Raw genomic sequence first — 14,764 nt, 5'->3', positions numbered from 1 at the left:
ATTTGAACTGCATTGCTCTACCAACTGAGTTTATAAGTTATCACACATTTGCCAGTTCAAGTTACATGTATATCCTGTAAGAGTGGAATGAAATGGATTTTTTAGAATATTATATATGTATGAAACTTCATCTTTGATTCTAACTAATTCATTTCATGAATAAAATATTACTTTCTTGCAAGGTTTGAAATACTACTGTAATATATTACTCAGTGGTATCCTGAGCTGTTTCTTTAAATATTTCAAAATAAAAAATAATATGATTTTCTCAGATTCCAAGAAAGTGGCATATTACAGTCAAGAAAGTTCCAAATCCCCAACAAACTTGAAACTTTGCCACCGAACCCCATACAAGAATCTCAGGGTGCTAACAAAAGATACCCAAATAGCAAAGTGACTACGTGCAGTCCAGTTCAGGAAGTAGGCATGGTGATTCAAAAAGGTAGAGGACAAAGCAGAACTGCGACACAAAACCAGATGCACGTACGCCGAATCAAAGTAGAGGACGATTGATGACCACAAAAAACCCAAAGTCATCCAGCTTTCCTGCCAAGAAGAGAATAATGTCGCTGAAGAATTTTTTATTAATGCAGGTATTGAATGATTTTGTGAACTTTGGTTTAACATTAGAAAGATCTGTTGTCACATCATTCAAGCTCTCTTTTGTAACTGTCTGATCTAACAGACCTTACATGTATCTGGTGCACTCATGTCAATTACATTGATACTAAACCATGCATTCACTCCAGGGAGCAAGGACTAACCCGTTGTTACTCTGTCTTGCTAATGCCAGACACTGTTTCCTCTTGTCAACTGGGGGAGGTCTGGGACACGGGGGTTTTTAAGTCAATTTTGTGCCACAATTTGTCGCCTCTTATCACCTCTCCACAGTTGTTTCATTTTAATTGCCTTGTAAAAAAGGTTGTTATATAAAATAATCGGAGAACAACATTTTATTGGTAGTTTTTATTATACTGGTAATATAAGGCTGTAACTCAAACTTTATTACAATAAAGGTCATTTCAGTTATTTTTTAAATCCATGCCGTTGAGATTCGCTCTTCAATCGGTAACTGGTTCAGTACTCTGTGGTTGCTTCTCTTTTTTTACAACCACTGTGAAACAGGGTCTCCGAGAACTTTAAAATTTAAGTCAATGAGAACAACTTTAATATTTTTCTCAAATTTCTCAATCCCAAATGTATTCACGGACAATGTTAACATTATTTTTTCTTAAAAGAAGACAATGAAGTGAAAAAGTATTGCCCCCTTATAAGTTGTTGGGGAAATAGTCCAAAGAAAAAAAGCATGATACTGAGCTGCGAAAGCTGAGGAGATGTGTGAAAGATGCAGGATTATGAAGGTATTTTTGTGTCCCTCTTTTGATTCGACATCCTTGCGTGCTGGACCTGAGTTTTTAATGCTCCGTTTGTCAAGAAATTCTACTGAAAAGTTATGAGTGGTAGTTTTTGGGAGAAGCCTATGCCAATATATAAGTTTTTTTTTCCGCTGGATAGTGTTTTCGGTTGATAGCGCTATCTATCGGTTTGGGGCTGATGTTTTTGTGCTGATTTCCAACTGAGCCTTGGCGCCAGATTGCTTGACCGGAACCAAGAGGTTCCAGAGTTTTTTTTCTGGTCAGTTTGGATTATTCCAGAGCCTCACGCATTCGTTTCCGCTGGACAAAGGTAACGGAGCCTCTGGGAACGAGATTGGATGCACTTGGGAAGTTCGGAACGCACTCAAGATACTAGAGTTGCCCTCGGCAATCGCTTCGAGCAACTCTTACGCCTCTATCGTGCTCTCATAACTTCCACAACTCCATATACGCACACTAAACATGAACCAATTCTTAATTGGAGCACACAAAAAGCTTTTGAAATCTGTAAATCTTTACAATAAATAAAAAAAAACATTTATTTATGATTCTCTTGGAGTCAAGCTTGAAAAGTCTCTTGTTCTTAAGTTATGGCTCAGTTCACTATGTTTCAACAACAGCAGATTTCTGCAAGTGTTTCTCTCACCCAATGTTATATTGTAGACTTGATTCCTTGTAACATTTGACCCGTCAGACGAGGGCGAATTCCCAAGTGACGATGCGCACTTCAAAGACCTGGACAGGACTGCTCAAATCCACTCGCCACCAGCTTGGATCATCTTTTAAAAGTACGTGAGCAGTGTCCATTCTTAAATTCCTGGTCAGGATTCCCATCAACTGCTTTGTCTGATGTGCCATTAGAGTAATTGTCACTGTAGATGGAGGATTGGGTGGAGGCTCTGGTCCCCCCCCGCCAATGTTCTCGTACGAATTCGAACAGAATCAGGAATCATCCATCATCATCATCATAATCATCATCATCATCATCGTTATCGTTATCGTTATATATTTTCATCATCATCATCAATACCATGACACGTAAATAATTAAAAAAGTAGGAAGGTTAACCAGAGTCCATCTCGGCTACTTAAAGATGGAGCCCATGTTCTTGCTACCCCACACTCCATAATCTTTAATTTGACTATTCAACAAACTGTGATCCTTGCAGCATGGTAAAAAAGTGAAGGTGACCCCTTTTCACAAGTCACGTGCAAAAGACGATCCCAAAAATTACCGCCCCGTATCCGGACTAACTGTGTTATCTTAATCCACAAGCAACTCGCAGGTGACCTTGACGAACACAAATTTGTCTGCAAGTCACTGTCCTGGTTTGGAGGAAAGCACTCAACCACGAACTATGCGTGCAAAAAGGTGGTAAGTAGAGTTAGTATTATTATTATTTAGAGGTTTCGTCGAAAAAGAGATATATACACTACACACTTGCTTAAAACAAAATAGCTCATCATTATATTATCACATGGAGTAATCTGTTACAACAAGACCAGGATGGACCACAGCACCTACAACATGGATCTGCCTTGATAATTACGTGCTGCTTGCGCGCTTCTCGGAAGCAAACGATGTGTCTTTCCCTTTTTGACGAAATGCATTAGCTCCTAGCTATTTCTCACCGTATTTTATAAGGTTTTTTTTGACATTTTTTTTTTTTTTTTTAAAGTATTAGTATGCTAAATTTAACCAATCATAACGCAAGCCCTATGGCCATGAGTAACTGAAAAAAAAAAAAGTCTATATAATATAGCTTACACTATATCAACTGGCCAATGCCCCTCTGCATAATAACGACATTCACTATAAATCCTTTACGACTTTCTCACAATTCAAAATACAGTTGTTGTTTGTTGTTGTTAAATTAACATAACCGAAAAGAAGCAAAGAAGCAACCAACTTTCTCCTTCTCTGAGAGACGATCCCATCTTGGCAGGAACAATTCGAGCAGCGGAGGCCAGAAGTTAGTTCTCAGGGCAGAAGAATTATAGCACAATGAAGAAAAAAAGTGACTTATATCTTCAATACTTTGTCCACACAAGCAGATATCAATACTTTGTCCAACAAGAGAGACAGGAGAAAATTTTACCGCATATTATATATAGAGTAATAGTTCAAGGCACAAGTCGTCCAAACGCATACATGTATGAATGGACAGCTCCCTCTTAAATGTTCCCTATACTGTCGCGTGACCTAAGTTGAGCATTAATATTGTTCCATTCTTTGGTTGTTGATGGAGAAAAGGATAGTTTGAAAACGTTCTGTACGAGCTGGAAAGATAGTGAAATTCAGAGCAGACCTTAAGGAAAGTTGAGTTCGCTCGCAAACTCTTGTAGGCAATAGATCTACTAGGTAGGAAGGAGTGAGATTATGAACAATCTTATATAAAAAGTAATGATTTGTGAATCAAACGCCTAACCCTCTTGTGCCTTTCACATCTGTTACAATTTTACTAGATTTATTGGACATTCGATAAAAAGGTCGCTCTAAAGTCCTGGCCAAAGTATCGAACAAAAGTTGGAGTCAACGCTCCAAAGTATTAAGTCGATCCGACATTGTTCGACTGAAAATGAAACGAAATGATATGAACGAATGAATCATATATATATGAATGAATCGAATGAACTGAATGAATGAAATATATGATGATATAAATAATGATCATCGAATATACTATGAAATGATTATGAATCAAAAAAGCATGCTATGATCTCGCAGTTATGGACGCAATTTTAGCAATTGCGAAAAGAAGCCTGAAAAATTCAGGACTTCAACGGGGTTTGAACCCGTGACCTCGCGATACCGGTGCGACGCTATCGCGACTGTTTGGCCGCCCATGTTGGAAGATGTTCGTCCGACACTTTTTTTTGATCAAGGGTTGGATAGAGTTTGCTTTGATCAAACAGTTTGCTTTGACGCCAATAGGGCAACAATTCTGCTCGACGCAACAAATGTTGCAGTGTTTTTTTCTTCCAATAAAGTTGTCCTGAATCAAGTCACGTCCGCGCTCCTTTTGCGATCAGGAATCGCTATCTCATTTTCAAGTCTTCTAGCATCATTTGCAACAAAGATAGCGAATCAGACAAAGATGGCATCATTGAACAAATAGCAGCGGACAAAGATGGTCATTGATGAACAGCCAGAAACAGTAAAAACATGAGATCAAGTAAGGCCATGTCTGAGGGACACTTTTAGCCCCCTTTATCATGATCTCTCTCTATGGAGAGCGTTTAAAATTTTTGCAAATTGATCCGTTCTCATTCTCATCATCATCTCTCCTCAGCGCGGATCTTGCAGTGAAAACTTTTTTCTACACGTTCTCTTAATCGTTTTTTTTTTTTTTTTTTTTTTCGTCTGAATCGGTCATTTCCGTCCTCCAACAGTTCCACCAGCACAAACGCTACGAGGGATTCTCGTTACAGTGTTAACGCCAACTTGAACTTGAATCAGTTTCGTCAAGCAATGTTGGATGGTGTTTTGCCACTACCTCAACATTTCCATCAATGTGTTGCATGTTGGATCCAACTTGGTTCGATAGTTTGGCCAGGGCTTAAGAATATAAAGACCCGTGCCAAATTTTGTTCCCATATTCCATAATGGCCTGTGAGCGATTTGTATAATTTATGTAGCGCAAGCCTGGGTTGCTCGAAGCATGGTTAGCGCTAATCAGCGTTAAATACCGAAACCATATAGGTTTTGATACCTCGTAACCAACGGTTAGCGCTAACCAGGCTTCGAGCAACCGGCCCAGACTACTTAGAAAACCTATATCTCTGAAACGGTTAGCTCCCAACCTAGAGTCGAATTTAATCTGAACTTCGCTTAGAGCTGTAAATTAATCGCTTGCTGGCTATCTGGTAAACATTTGAGATACACATGTATGAGGTCGCCATGAGAGATTAGAAGCCAACATTATCCCTAGGTAGTAGTTGCAAGCTACATCCTCTATGATAGTAGATCACAGCTGGCCACAGTACTTAGAATACCAGAATGAACAAAAAATACCCAGGAGACTTAGTTATAATAAAATCAATAAGGGACTCGCCCGAATCGTCAATGCGTGTTGCCTCAACCCTCGTCCCTTGAATTCGCGATTATCGTGAATTGCCTAATTTTTCTTTGAATTCGCGATTTGCCTGAATTGTTAATTTGCTTTGAATTAGTTTAGGGAACCCAGTTAAGCAACGAAAACGTCACAAATTTGCATATTTAGTGGGCAAAAACAATAGCTTTGCACCTGCACGTGCGGCGTTTTTTTTTTTTTTTTTTTCTTTGCCGTCGTCAGCAAAACAAAACAACAAAATGAAATAGCAAAATTTGAGGTTTTATGAAGAACGTCAGCACTTGATAAATTTTTTCAGTTTAAATTTTCAGTTTCTCCCCCCTAAATTAAGTGCCGTTTGACCTGTGTCATTTTCGAGGAACTACCACACCCTTGTCATATTAAAAAGGTTGAAATAGTCACGTAGCGATTAAAACTACGCAGATTTATATTTTGAGATGACGTTCTCATTGCCGTCGTCGTTGTCGTTGTCGTTTATCGTGAATTTAAGCTCCCTATTATCGAGATGGTCATATATTTTTTAAAAAAGAACCCAAGTGTATGGCCATAGGACTCGAACCTAGGAATGCTCATTGTTAACCCGTCACCTAACCACTTGACCACCACACCGCTAGCTGTTCAGGGGACAATATTTTAAACACACTTTGATAAAGCTGTAGTATCACTCGCCAACAAACAACATTAGGTCTGTTTTTTTCAAACTTCACGACAAAGCTAAAAACATTTTAAAAAAAAAGCTTAGGTAAAATTATAATCTAGTTTAGCCCTAATTACTCAGTTTAGCTTAAGGAACGACAACAGCGACGCGCACACGAGAAACGTCGCAAATTTTAAACAATTATTGGATGAGAGTTTTGTGATATATCCGGAATAATCAAGGTCGAGGTAAGTGTTATCAGCCGAAGCCGAAGCCGAAGCCGAGGCTGATAACAAACACTAACACCTTGATTATTCCGGATATCACAAAAAAAAAAATCTAATAATTGTTTTATTATACATTGTTTTGAAAAAAAAATAACGACAAACGCATTATCGCAGCGATCACAGTGTTTTTCAAAACATTTGCTCTTGGAAATCATGCATTGCGCGGGCACCTACAGATTATTCACAATCTGTAGGTACAGATTAGTGAATAATCATAGGTTGCGCTGTTTCAAGAATTACTGTAGGCTTTTAGGCTTTAAGAGAAGACAGATGGTGACTACAATGTATAAATAAACATAGCTAGTGGACAAAAACAACAGCTTTTTACGCTGCACGTGCGTGTTTTTATCAATTTGTCCAAAACGCTACAGATGCACGACTACGTGTGCACATGCAAAAACAGCTTTGCACGCACTGCACGTGCGTGTTTCGTTTTTGTCCATTCTTTGCCGTCGTCTTGCAAAACAACAACGTTTAGCCAAATTTGAGGTTTTTAGGCACTTGAGGATAAATTTTCATTTTCTCCCCTAAATTAAGCGCCGTTCCGACCAGTGTCATTCTTGAGGATACCACACCCTTGTCCTATTAAAAAGGTTGAGATAGTCACGAAGTGATTACAATAACGCGAATTTATATTTTGAAATGACGTTCTCGTTGCTGTCGCCGTCGTCGTCGTGCTTAAGTTCTTATTGATTTCGCGGAAAAACTTGCGCGCCTTTTTTGGCGTAGTCACCATAATTTAGAAGTTTTTATTTTAATTTTTTGAAAAAAAACGCGCCAAAAAAGGCTTGCCGTCCCGTTTTTTTTTTTGCCATATGGGGGGCCGCCCCGAATGTAATGCGGAGTACTTGCCATATGGGCCGGAAGCCCACTTTCGGTATTAAAATTCGGTCCTAAACAAAAAATCATCTCCTAAACAAAGGCTCTGGGGAATAAACTCATTTGTATTTTTGTCCCCAGAGCCTCGAGATGATGTCGTTTGTTTAGTTTGAGGACTGAATTTTAATATATCGAATTGGGCTATTTTTTGGGCTATTTTTGTTTTGCGCATACAATTTTCAGCCAGTGAAAAAAAAAAAAAAAAAACTTTTAGGTGCGACCAGATCCTTTCGTTTCGCCGACCACGTGACCAAAAGAAACAGAGGGCTCTGGCGACGAGAATGGTATTCTATCTAACTTGATGCGATTTGGTACATTCCATCCAGCGTTAAAAATAGTGCATCAAAATGGCTTCCCTGAGACGGATTGACAGGATCGTAGTGAGCATTGAAATCACCAAGAAGTACGAGGGCATTTTGGGGATTAGACAAAGCCCTATCAACGCTACATTGCAAATTCGTAAGAAAATTAATGTTGGCTTGAGCATTTACACAAGGTGGACCGTAACAGACATCACAAAAAAAAAGTTAGTGCATTAATCTTCATTTCTATCCATAACAGTTCAAGCCCATTGACTTCTAAACAAATGGGATGACACTGAGAAAGCAACACCTCCGTACCGCCTCCCATCCCTTACGTATCCAAGCGCATAATAGGACAATAGCCTGGAATGTCAAAAGAATCGCTTGAAATTGAATAAATTAACCATGTCTCAGAGATACTAAAAGTATGAAGTTTCTGTTTCAAATTATTGAGACAAGCTCATCAAATTAATCGGGCTATGTTTAAACCCCGAACATTAGCGTGGCCACTCAAAAAACAAGAAACTAGGGTTAGGTCCAGGATTATCAGGCTCATTATCACCGCCTAACAACAAAAAAAAAAAAAATAAACTGAGATATGACTGGTAATAAAAAAAAAAAAAAAAAAAGAGGAAAAGAAAAATACATTTAATTAAAAAGCAATCGTTGAAAAAAAGCCTATCGCCGCCCTATAAAATCTTCTAAGCTAACCCCCATTATATATATATATTAGAATAGAATAAATAGCGAATAAAAAGAAATAGAAACCTCCTGCGGCTGCTCTGCAGTGTGTATAGAGAAATTATGAGTGCAAGAAAAAAAACAAAAACATATCAGAACAGGGATCATATTTTTTAAAAACTATGCAACTGCCAAGGCTTGGGGCTCCAAAATGCCATAAAACTAATGAGAATGAATTTGCTAAACTTCATTTAGCGGGCATGCGGGTAGAGCGGTAACCTTGTTTTATCTTCCGACGGGATGTATGGACGAACGCGTCCATCAACATTGAGAAATACTTTACCGTCGATCGTCCACACCGGAGTATCTTTATGCTCATTTCTTGCCATCTGTAAAAAGTTTTCGGTTAAAAAAAGTAAGGTCTTCGTAAACTGTGAAACCATCCCCTCCAGCGCCGCTTTCTTTGGCCCTCAAAAAACCCTTAATTTGAACTTCACTTCACATCGCACGGCTGCCATCTTGTCTTTTCCGTCTAACCCTGTGGGCTCTATCAATCTCCCCTGCCAAAAATCTAAACCCATCTCCCAAAGAAAGAACTCTAAACCTTTCTTAGGGCAGTCTTTGTTATCTCCCTCCTCTCTGAACTCCATAGATACGTACACTTTCCCTTCGAGAATACTGCTCGTTGTTGTTTTGTTTAAGTCATTAATACACATGAAAAATTGGCTGAGAGCAGTGCAGTTCAAGTGTAACACCAGTGCAAAAAGTGTAAACAGTGCAAAAAAAACCAGTGTGCACAAAGTGTAACACCAAAAAAAAAAACACATTAAACACACAATTTGTTTGCATTGAGACATTGATTTTGATTGAAAATGAGGGCCAATTGATTTCAACAAAAATGACCAAAATTTTTGGCAATGAAAAAAAAAAAAAACTTTTTTTTTGTAAAAAAAAAAAAAAAAAAAAAAAAAAAAAAAAAAAAAAAAAAAAAATTTTTCAAAACAAAAAACAATTTTTCTTTTTCATTTTTTTTTTTTTTTGTTTTTTATTTTTTTTTTAGTAATTTTTTGTTTGTTTTTTTTTTTTTGTTTTTTTTTTTTTGAATTTTTTGACTTGTGTTTTTTTTTTGCAGCTGAAATTGCAAATGCAGCGGCTCGGCTCGTCAATTTTTCAAAAACTTTTTCAAAAACTCACTCGTGCAAATTAAATTGAACTCGAAGATACTTGTAGATACTTGTTCATTCTTTCATCAAACATTCAGTGATCGCATCTTTCTTTTTATTCCCCGGTAGCATGATTTCTTCACTTTGGAACACTTTTCCGCGTTTCATCAATAGGATTGCACACTTTGGTATTCCGAACTCCATCGGCATATCTTCGGCCACAATTCTAACTGATGGGATGGAACAAGAGAGAGAGACTTTGACTTGATTTTCATTTTTACCACATGGCTTCTTAAGATCGTCCATAAAAAGCATATTTCTTTCCCGTCGCCAGTCGCAGGATATACCAAACTTTACTTTTTCGTAGCACGAGTGTTAGTGCCCGGATGAAGCTTCATCCGGGCACTAACACTCGTTCCACAGGGAAGAAGCAAGTCCAAGAAGAACGGCAGAAAGAAGAGAAATGACTTTCCCCTTCCTAATCTGCACTGGAAATCTAGATAGTTATCACAGAATATACTTGGCACCTGACAAGCACATTATTTGTGATTTTGAAGGATCACTGTAGAGTCAGCCCTTTGCAAATTACTTCCGTTAGCAGTTGCCACTTTTTGCTGCTACTTTTCCTACACCAAGAAAGATTAATTTTTTGTTTCTCACCATTGATTTTCTTTCAATGTGAAAATAGCATGAGGGTCGTGTTAACTAAGCTGCAATGTTATTGGCACAACTCCATTCCTTCAGATATCATTTGCCCTTTTCAGCGGTTTTTAAACTCAAAAGTTAGCTGGGGTCATATGATTCCTTATGTGGCTAAACTGCTTACAACAAAATGCAGTGCGAGTATTTTTGCGACCAAAATTTGCGAAGTTGTGACTAAATTTTCGGATCGTGTTGCAAAATTGCAACTGTAGTTTTGCATTAATTTCAAGCCCTGACAAATCAGACAACACTCGCGCTGAGAGCACATGACCCAAGAGATTGCTTCATGGAATTTACATGTACAGACTACTTTTTTTGAGGCCCCCGACTTCACCTCAGGAAGTTCCCAGGCAGATGCTCCTCCCTGGTGGTAATAATACACTCTTCCTTCATCCATCTTGAGAAGGCAGCCACTATTAAAATAACAAGAGACAGACTAAAACAGGGAGCAACCCTTTGCACAGTTGATGACAGCATTGGCTTAAGTTTGCACACTGTGTCAACAGTGCTTGAAATTTAAAAAATCCATAGTATTCAAAAGCCAGGAAACAAACCTGTGAATTCAGTTGGCACTCGTGTGCTGCGATGCTCATATACATTTCAATGTACCCTACACCCCTCATACACTTGAAATGCACCCTACCCCCCTCATAACACGGTAAATGCACCCTACCCCCCATCATACACTTACATGCAACCATACCCGCCACCCCCTAATTTTAAATGCATGCCGTGTTGAGATGTAATCATGGGTGCCATTGAGCGTGCAATCACATAGTTCTTAGTGTGTGCCTGTTCTATTTTTTTAGGAAGTGTGGTTTAAGTTTGGCATTTTCAAAATGGCTATTTTCAAAATGGCATCTTTCAATTTCCTAATCGCCTACAAGTACATGTTTGTGATAACATCATGGTCTCTTGCATTTTCCTATCTGACAATGCTTGGTAAAAGCGACAGGTATTCACAACAGCGGAAATGCTCAGCTGCAGCAAATCAATCATTATTGAAATCCACAGTACTAATTACCTTACAAGTACATTTATTAAGTCGGGTGCTGTTTCTGATTACAGTAATTCGAGTTGCCTATGTAGTCGCCAGGTAAACTTTTCTGCGGGTTGTCTCGGCCGACCAGACGACTCAGTCTCGATTGTCAATCACGTTTTATCAATGAATGTCAATGGGTGATGTCCCGGGTTTCTGTCTTTCGCTAAGACCCTAACAGTTAACTCTCCTTCAAACGGGTTGTAATCAAGAGGGATGGAAGTATTTAAGGTCATAAACAGCCCATAAGTGAGCCCAAGCCCTATATAAAAGGAAACTTATGACACCACAGGAGCGAGACGTTGCACAATTTTCTCTGCCTAATGGCCAGGACAATTTTATCATCTCAGCATGGGTGTCCTAGGGCCATTTTGAGGTGTCAATGGATGTTGGAAGTACATTGTAGATCCTAAGAGATTGAGTCACATTATAACACAAGCACATAACAACCCACCTTGACAAGTGCCCGATGTCAGACAGATTTTTAGAGAGCCCGACGGCCATTTTCTCAAAACTTACCCGGGCCATTTTCGGGTGTCACAATTCCTTTTGTATCTCAAGAACAGGGAGGATTTACATGTAACTTGTCATTTAAACTTCACAAGTCATTTTTTTCTTTTGTTTCCTTAAATATTTCTTAAAAAAGATCCTCTTTCCAAAACAAGCAGTTGGCAAATTTCACAAAATGGTTATAACTGTATAATGTAGCATGAAATAACAGAAGTTGCAGGGCATGTCAAAATTGTTTCAAAACTAACCTCTTCATCATTGTAATCGTTTATATAAACAAGTTTTTTTTTTCAATCAGTTGAACTGCTACGCGAGATTCTCCATCCTAGGGGAGGTTGTCTGCCACTGTTACAAAACAAAATTCCAATAGTTTTATTCACTGTTATTTTAATTCTTGAGTAGCAAGTACAACAAAACAAAAGTGGCAATCCCATATAAAGCTTTGTCTTCCTAAAAATCAACACTAACATTGCAGAAAGGGTACGCATGTCCCTAAAAAGCCAAACGTGCAAAAAAACTTCCAACTTGGAAGTACCCTCACGGCTGGTTTCAGGAGTAGAGGCAACTAACATCTGTTCTACCCTGGACAGGATGCGGTTTTAACATTTGTTACTGTACAAGTCATGTACCTTTCAGCAGTTTGCCACAACAGCCATTATTTTCTGCACTGTTGCAAAGTGCAATAATTACAACAATAATAATAATAATAATACATGTAATAATAATTATAACATTGTTAATATTTATTATTGCTCCAAGAGAACATGTTGGATGTTTGTATAGGTAATCATATGACGTCCAGTGCAACTCAGGATCTTAAAATAACTGAGGAGAAAGTGCTGCCTTTGTAATTTCGTCTGCAAATGGTTAATTAATAATAGACTTTCAAGTCTTCTCAGATAAGGACTATAACCGTAGGCTCCGTCTCACAAATGTCTTCTATGTCATAAGTTCTCGGTGGGACATTAAGCAACCCAAGCATTATTCGAGAAGAGTAGGGATAAAGTCCCCCGGTGTTGTGGCTGTCCTGTTCTTTCCAGCAGGATGACCGGCTTGGCGGTGATGTCTCTAAAAAGGCCTTTTGGTGTATGAGGCCACCCTAAGCAGAAACAGCCACAAGGTCAAAAAGGACTTTGCCGAGTGCTGGAACAAGTAGAATGATGTAGATGTAGATGTGTGCAACTTATTTCCAAGTTGAACAAGAAAAGTAGTACAGGACGTGTATAGTTACTTTTTAATAATATACATAACAAAATTACAGAGGAAGTTCACCGCCACCAAAACAAAAGATTTGTTTGGATCTTACCAAACCCTATTGTTTGTTAGCCAATCAAAACAATGAATTCTGTGAGTAAATTGCACTGAAATGAACTCTTTTTTGCACTGTGTTTACAAAAAACTGTGCTAATCTCAGCCAGTCAGAATCGAGTAAGTTTGTTATATGTATTTTATTAAGTAAATAAATGCCTTCAGTCCGCTGGTATGTCGGCTGATGATGTCCTCAGCTGAGAGATAAATGACTATTTGGTTGGGAAGCAAAGCTTCAAGGACAATTAATATCATGATTCTTCCGGTTCCCTTCAGTGTGACAGTACCGTTGGTGGTAGATGCTAATAGGGTTGCCATAGTTACTTCCTTCCCCTACCGGTAACAGATCAACCATGGGGCACCAGCTCCAACCTCACCTCTTGATGATGATTTTAAAATCCAATAAATTTAATTAAATGATGATTTAAAGCGAGTTTCAATCAAGTGTCATAAAACCAAAACCAAAGTAATTACTTTGGCCAATCAAAAAGGACGGAGAGAATCCAATGAACCAATCAAAACTCTAAGTAATTACACGCAACCGACACAAAGTGCGGGGAAAATGTGCACGCACAAGCCACGATTGGTTTTGGTTTCACTTCTGATTGGTTGAAAAAAAATGGCGCAAGAACTTTGAACCAATCACTGAGTGAAGTAATCATAAACCAAAGTAATTCGCTAATTATTTTCGATGCTCAATTGAAAACCGCTCTGACAAACCAGTTAACTGCCACAAGCTTAGGTTCACAAGAAGGCTTAGGTTCACACTGGGGACATAACATGGATGGTGATGAAAGAAAGAAAAACCTACAGACAGAGTGTAGTTTGCAGGGTGCTGTTCTGGGACCACTGTTTAATATATCTTCTTTGTGTCTCCGTTTGGTATTATTGTTGAGAGGCATTGCATGCTATACCATCTTTATGCAGATGATACCCAGATTTATAATTATGCCATTTGACTCTTGTCAATCTGGTGTGTTAACTATTCGAGATTAGAAGCCTGCATTGGTGACGTTAGTAAGTGCATGTCGGCCAACAGATTGAAGCTTAACTCACTGAGTCAGAAAAAACAGCATTTTCTGTATTTGGTTCCCAGTTTCGTCCAAGCCAGTCTCTTCCTTATGTCCGAGTTAATAAAGATCTGATCAACACTCCTGATTCTGCCATAAGTGTTATTTTTTACAAGCATTAATTTTGGCTTATGAATTTCACGTAAACAGTATTTTTGTCAGTCATCTTTCTTTCACATACAAAGTATTTCTACAGGCCTTCTGATATTACGCGATGGTGCGATTTCGCACAATCGACCTCAAATCGCATCCGATTGCACAATTCACGAAAAATCGCATAATTCACAAAAGGACGCGCAAAATTCATAAAATGAAACATAAATCAACACGTTTCTTAGAAATTCCTGCATAAATACGCCATTTTTAAGATGATATATCTTGGAAAAAGGCTAAAAAACCTTCGTCACCTTCGATTTCGTAAACATTTGAAGTTCAAGGCGTTATTTTTCATGTCGAGGACCTGGTACGAGTCTCCTTCTATTGGTGCAACACAAACACGTCCTTATATACACACCACTGAAATGACACAGTTGCCTTCTCTAAGAGAAGAGATTTGTGAAAAATAAGCGAAGTTGTAAGTTTTTCGGCAAAATGTAGTTTCTTTCGTTGAAAACTGATAAAAACTTACTCATAATTTTGTTGTGAAAGCGCTCGCTTTTTCTTCGACGAAGAAGGAAGTTCCCACCTTCCGCCCAATCTGACAGCTCACGATTGACCAAGAAAGTACCTCACAGGTAC

Source organism: Montipora foliosa, chromosome 8 (assembly GCF_036669935.1).
Source record: "Montipora foliosa isolate CH-2021 chromosome 8, ASM3666993v2, whole genome shotgun sequence".
Lineage (NCBI taxonomy): Eukaryota > Metazoa > Cnidaria > Anthozoa > Scleractinia > Acroporidae > Montipora > Montipora foliosa.
This window is presented reverse-complemented; position numbering follows the sequence as displayed.